The sequence below is a fragment of the Terrapene carolina genome, unplaced genomic scaffold (genome assembly GCF_002925995.2).
Source record: "Terrapene carolina triunguis isolate 2854851 unplaced genomic scaffold, T_m_triunguis-2.0 Scaffold131, whole genome shotgun sequence".
In the NCBI taxonomy this organism is placed as follows: domain Eukaryota; kingdom Metazoa; phylum Chordata; order Testudines; family Emydidae; genus Terrapene; species Terrapene triunguis.
The window spans coordinates 26,642,173-26,649,478 of NW_020664482.1; positions in this window are offsets into that span (position 1 = coordinate 26,642,173).

Sequence of the window (7,306 nt, forward strand, 5' to 3'; positions counted from 1 at the left end):
ATATTCTGCCAACAGTTGTAGAAAATTTAGTATTATGAGTCAAGAAAACTTAGTTATTATAATAATACCCAGCACATTTATTGCTGTTAACTTAATACATTTTCCTTCAAGAAGCTAAACTGCTTGTTAAAGTGCACTTTGGAGATTGATGATTAGAATAGGTTTTTTAGTAGGCAAGGAAGAGAGGGTACAGCTTGAGTCACTAGAGTGTCAACACAGAAAAACCACGGTTTTTATGAGGGAGAGAAGAGCTGATGAATAGATATTCAACTAACTCTCTCCTTATGTTCCATTCAGAACTGCCAACTTCCATCTTGTCTCTGCTTCACTTTCTTCTGCCACTCTTTAGTCTCCTAGCCCATTGAGAATGGTTTATTTCAGTGTTTTGCTGTGAGTACAAGTGCTAGCTGTTAGAATTGGAGCAAAAGGCCCAAAGGAAACCTACAGGCTATAATGTGTCACAATTTAACTGCATAGTACTTAATACTTACCTTGTTATTTTGATTATTTACATTGCAGTAGTACCCAGAGGCCTCTTCTCCTGCTAGACAAATATATAATCAAAGACAATCCCTGCCCCAAAGAGCTTACAACGTACGACCCCCATGCAAGGTAGTCCATGTGGCTGTAGTGTTCTGTCCATGTAGATGGAGCTCCTTGCATGATTGGTGCCTAATTTAACAACTCAGAGCAAACTGTGTTGTAGCTAAAAAGTTTCCATAATGCAGACACTTTTAATGGTGACTGGCTTACACAATAAATCTCCATGTTCCCAGTGAGCTAGAATCTTGAAATTTGGAACATTTACTCATTATGGAACTGAAATTTGAATTTTCTATAATAAATCAGCAAAAAGTTATCAGACTAACCATTTAATAAATTATATTAATTTCTTCTATGAGGTGGGCATATTGAGTGTGTGTCCTCAGATGACGGAAATTAAGGTAATCTGAGGTCATCAGGGCTGGATTAACTTTTTGTGGGCCCCGTTTTTTCATTCTTTTTTTCTTCATCCACCTCCTATAAGTAATAGCAAGTAAATGAAAATAAAGTAAGGTACCTTGATTGTTCTTGTAGTCTAACTTATGTTTCCACAGACCACTTGAAAATTGCGGAGGGTCTCGACGGACCACTTAATGATCTTTCCAAATATTGTAAAAAAAGTTGGGGTGTGGGGTCTGGCCAGGAGCTAGGGTCAGGGAGGGGGCTCACGGTTGGGGCAGGAGGTTGGGGTATGGAGCGCTTACCTGGGGCAGCTCCTGTTTGGTGCAAGGGGTGCAGGTGGGAATGTGGGGGGTGCAGGAGCTCATGTTTGGTGCTCAGGATGGGGGTGGGGATGTGGGGGGGTTCAGGAATCAGGGCATGTGATGTGGGGGGGCCTGGGGATGTGTGGGGGGTGCAGGAGTCAGGGCAGGGGGCTGCATGTGTGGGGGGAGATGCAGGGGGCTGGGTGTGTGGGGGTGCAGGGGTCAGGGCAGGGGGCTGGATGTGTGTGTGAGGGGGTGCAGGATTCAGGACGGGGCTGGGTGTGTGTATGAGGGGGGTGCAGGGGTCAGGGTGGGCAGAGGGCTGTGGGTGTGGGCTGGGGTCGTGGGGGTGCTCACGGCAGGGGGCTGGAGGGGGTATGCCCTGATTCCAGCCCCTTCCCCAAGGCCCCACCCCGCCTCTGCTCCTCCTCCCAGGAGCAGCGAGCCTGCTGAGGCTCCCCTCCTCCTCCTCCCTCCTGCCGGCAAACAGCTGATCCGCAGCGTGGCGGGGGGGGGGGGGGGGGGGGGGGCCCCCCGGGGGGGGGGGGGGGGGGGGAGCTTGGCTGCCGGCAGAGCCTGCCCTGCTGCAGCAGGAGCCGGCAGCACTAAGCTTCTGCCCCCATGGGGGGGTGGAGAAGAGCAGGCCGGGCCGGGGTCCCTTTGGACCGTGGGCCCGGCGCCATGGTAAATCCAGTACTGGAGGTCATCAGTTCTGTTTATCAGATTTTAGCTATGAACGTTGTTGATGCTGATAGACACATTCTCCCAATAGGTGGACTGCTCCCAAATAGTATTTTCATATTGATGCATTACTTGTTGGGATTTGTACTCATTCTGTACATTCCACTCACCTCTTTGAAAATGACAATTAAAGTTATTATTGTGACGGGTTGGATCACAGAAACCCCCTTGGAAGCTGCCACCTGATGTGCCAAGACTACCCCTGCTTCTGTTTTCCCTGCCAGCTCAGGACTCCAGCACCCCGTCTTGCTGAATTAGACACTCCAGTCCACTTCAACACAGACCCAGGGTCTGAATCACTTGTCCCAATGCTGCAAGTTTACCCAAAAACAGCTCACAGGAGTGTGCTTGTCTTTAGCACTCAGATGCCCAACTCCCAATGGGGTCTAAACCCAGATAAATCCGTTTTACCCTGCATAAAGCTTATGCAGGGCAAACTCATAAGTTGTTCGCCCTCTATAACACAGATAGAGAGATATGCACAGTTGTTTGCTCCCCCAGGTATTAATACATACTCTGAGTAAATTACTAAATAAAAAGTGATTTTATTAAATACAGACAGTAGGATTTAAGTGGTTCAAAGTAGTAACAGACAGAACAAAGTAAGTTATAAGCAAAATAAAATAAAATGCGCAAATCTATGCCTAATCAAACTAAATACAGATAATCTCACCCTCAGAGATGCTTCAGTAAGTTTTTCTCAGACTGGACACCTTCCAGGCCTGGGCACAATTCTTTCCCCTGATACAGCTCTTGTTCCAGCTTAGGTGTTAGCTAGGGGTTTCTCCATGATGGCTCCTCCCCCTTCTCTGTTCTCTTCCACCCCTTTATATATCTTTTGCATAAGGCGGGAATCCTTTGTCCCTCTGGGTTTCCACCCCCCCTCACTGGAAAAGCACCAGGTTAAAGATGGATTCCAGTTCAAGTGACATGATCACATGTCACTGCAAGACTTCATTACTCACTTGCCAGCACACACATATACAGGAAGACTCAAAGGTAAATATAGCCATCTTCAGACAATGGGAGTCATCAGGATTCCAAACCATCCTTAATGGCCCACACTCTACATAATTACAATAGGCCCTCAGAGTTATGTTTTATATTTCTAGTTTTAGATACAAGAGTGGTACATTTATACAAATCAGATTATCATACTCAGTAGATTATAAGCTTTGTAATGATACCTTACAAGAGACCTTTTGCATGAAGCATATCCCAGTTACATTATATCACTTATTACCGTATTTTCTCTAAATCTATCCCAGTTACATTATATTGACTTATTATTATATTTTTATAAAACCATGTAGACTGCACAACGTCACAATTATTTCATACCATCTGGAATACATTTTGTTATTAGATATTGTAGCAACTCCATGGTTAATGTAAGACAGTTACCATTACAAACATTATGAGCCTCAATTTTCCTCCTCCCTCAAGTTAAAGAACATCTTTTTGGGCTGATTGGGAAATAAATTTTTCAGGGAGTGTTTCTTCAGATGTGTTTGTACAGATCCCTTCACAATGGGACCCTGACTTGGATTGGGGCTTTGAGTATTCCTGCAATAATAATAATTAATCATAATTAATAACAACAATAATAAATTAATAATTACAGTTTCTGCAGAGTCCTGGTAAAGCACCATGGTATTGGATGGCATTATATAAACTACTGATTATTAATAACAACAATAATAATAATTAATAATTAATAAGCATACAGCCCTTAGAAAGAATGTGAAAGAACAGGTAGAGAACCTGTGATATGTGTTTCCCTGAACACTGGGATTAAGTGATTGCCATTAACTCTGTACAGAGCAGCTGTTGGGTGGGAGGCCCTAGGAACAGCTATGAAGAAAGAGAATGAATTCCTTTGTAGTACAATTGTTTAGATTGATATTCTATCATTTTAAAACTGTTTATACAGAACTTCTTTAATTGGCTTGATGTATTTTTCCAGAGGGTGATTGTTTTAGTGGCATTGATGTGTATTCTATTGATATTTAATTGTGTATAAACTACATTCAAATAACTGAGAGTAGCCTAAGGATGGGGGCCTTTTAACTCTTTATGAAATATGCAAGTAGCAAGTATATTTTTGACCAGGAGCAACATCTGTTAATTTAAAAAGAAACTGTCACACTGGAATACATTTTAAAAGAAAGCACTTACAAGGTGTAAATCCTGTTGCTTGTTCCTTTGCAACATCTGTAAAATCCCCACTTTCTTTTCCATCCCTCCTGCTGAAATCCTCATCCTTTCTTTGGTTCTCTCTCCTCTCAACTCCTGTAACTTCTTCCTGTCTGGACTCCCCAGTTCTTTCCCCTCCATTCTAATCTCAATACTACTGCCAAGAGCAGCTTTCAGTCTTTCTGCCCTACCGATCTTCCTTCATTTCTCATTCCCCATTGCCATTCCTCAAATCGCTGCTCTGGGATACTTTCAGTCAGCATCAGATTTAAGCCGACTTTATGTACCCAGCTTGTAGGATCTGCACCACTAGATCTCTGTTCCGGTCTGTTACTGGACACCCCAGCCCACTCCATATGCTCTCTTTGAGTTTTTTGGGGTCTGATCCTGCTCCATAGAAATCAATGGGAGTTTTTGCCATTAACTGAAATGGAAATAGGAGTAGAAGGCCCTTTATCTCCCTCACCCATTCCTGAAATTGTGCCTTCTTTTATGCCATGTCTTATGGTTGAAAGGGCCACCTCATTCACCTTTCCCAGTCTCCTTTCTTAAAAAGTTCTGGAGACCCATCTGTTCATGGAAACATTCCTAATACAGAGATGAGCCCTGCTGTGCGTCTGTTCTGTATTTTATTTTCCTCTGTTTACACCTGTGCTTTATTGTAAGTTGTTTGGAGCCGGGAGCCCCCTTTGAATAGCACCGTGTTAGCAATTATCTTCAACAACAGCAAAGGGGAAACAGAAAATTACTGACTGCAAAACTGATGTAATGCAATGCAACAACTGTATACAAAAGCAGTGTAACGCAATGACTGTATACAAAAGAAATACACACTCTCTCCCTTCTTGTTGTTGAAGATATATGTGCCTGAGTAAGAGCCCATTCCTGCAAGGTGCTGCGCATCAAAGGGGCGAGGATGGGGGGGGGAGGCGAGCCTCCTAACTCCTATTGGCTTCAATTTGGAGCTGAGGGCACTCAGCCCTTCCCAAGAAGAACTAGTATCTTGCAGAATCGGGTCCTAGGATTCTTCCTCTCACAGCTCTTCTTTCAGCTGAACACTGTAATTAATTTATAATTCAATGTTGATTGTGCTGTATTACTGGGCGTTGTGAAACGATTACACTGTAACAAGTCCTGACTTTACTTAAGGATGATGAAGTAGGAGTGGCTGTAAAGGAGAAAGACCTATTTAAACCAGCATATATACTTAAAAATGAATCCACTTGGGGTTCAGTTTTCATTTCTGTTACTCACACGTGCATCATGGTGCATTTTACAAAATCTGCTCCTGTGCATCCAAAGCTAGGAATGGTAGTGGTTAGGTTTCAAGATTCATGCCATATTTTTAAAAAGGATGTGGTCTCAATTTAGAAAATATGTCTGTGGGTTTTGTTCTTTTTTTGATTTTTGTTTACAAGTAGGGCTGGGGCACTGGGGATTTGTCCTATTTTGTGGCTGCTGCATTGTTAATTAGTGGGGTAATTTGTGTCTGCAACAAAGGCTTTAGATTTTTTTTTAAACATGGTCTCTGCGTGCAAAATGTGCCCGGTTATTACTGCTAGTTGGCAGGGCTGATTGTCTGGCATTAATGCTGTTGCCTGATGCCATGTTTGCCTTAGTGCATGTCAGTTCCTTTCCACAGTTTCTGGAACGTGCTCTCAGGTCTAAGTATCCAGGAGGTGTTAGCAAACCCTGGACTGATTTTTATACCAGTTTCTGTTTACAGAATGGAGAGGGCTTCAGGTATCCTCCTAGGTACATTACTGATCCTACTAGCAACTAGACATCACCCTTCCAGGAGACAAGCTGCAGGAAAACATTCCGCCATGGCTTTTCTTTTCCTTATTTGTTACTTAGGTGTGGCATTTTAATAGGTAACCCTTAATGGGCTTGGAGGATTGTTTCCTGTACGATCCTGTGCTGAAAGGTGCAGAGGGCAGGGAAGAGGCACACCTCAGCCACCCATCTCTCCACATATCTCGCACTGCTAGTCGAGAATTCCCTGCACCTTTTCACCATTTACACACTATGAAAATCTCCTTGCCTCTTCCAGGCTCTGGAGCGCTGAGTGCCACACTGCCTGGCCAGTGAGAGCCAGCGAGCTGACTGGTATAGTGTTAAAAGCCCACTACCGACACATTTTGCTATAAAACCTGCATTACGATGCAATCCCACCAGTTGGAGGTTGTTTCTCGGGCCCAGAACTGGTACTCCACCATCTGCAGCTGCTCCATGAATGCCACCAACAGTTTTGAATTGGTTGTTGCTATGTCTCACAGCAATCTGTTCTGCATGGAATCATCATGCCCCAGGGGTGAAAGTAACTTAAAGGACTTACCGGTATGCCGGAGTCCGGAGCAGGGGACGTGGTCTCAACCGGAAGGGGCGTGGCCTCAACCAGAAGGGGTAGGGCCTTTAGAGGCCTGGGCCCTTTAAATCGAGATTTAAAGGGCCCCAGGCTCTGGCTGCAGTAGTGGCAGCTGGGAGCCCCGGGCCCTTTAAATCACTGCCAGAGCTACCCGCAGCAGAGGCGGCTGGGAGCCCGGGGACTCGGGGGCCATTTAAAGGGACCAGGGCTCTGGCCGGCGCTACCGCAGTGGAACCCCGGGCCCTTTAAATTGCCGAAGGAGCCCCGGGGGTCCCAGCTGCCGCCACTACCCCGGGGCTCCAGCAGCGGGGCTCGGGCGGTGATTTAAAGGGCCCGGGGCGCCCAGCCGCCGCTACCGCAGCGGGGCCCTGGGCCCTTTAAATAGCCGCCGGAGCCCCGTGAGTCTTGGCCACCTCCAGCCGCTGCTGAGAGCCCCAGGCTCTTTAAATTGCCGCCTGGGGAAGCTGGTCCGGTACGCCGTACCAGCTTACTTTCACCTCTGTCATGTCCCCACTTCTGTTCTGCAGCTCTGCAAATACAGCAGGATTGTGTACCCTGGGCTTGCAATGCTAGTCATGACAATAGTGCAGAGCCATGCAGACTCCATGCTTCTGTCAGAGATGGCAGACAGTGAGAAGGACCACACGGGTTTGTGAGATTTAGGAAAAAAGTGCAAAAATTATGTATAATTTTACATTTGGGATACATATAAAATTAGGGGAGGGTGAACACTGCACTATGTGAAGTTGATTCC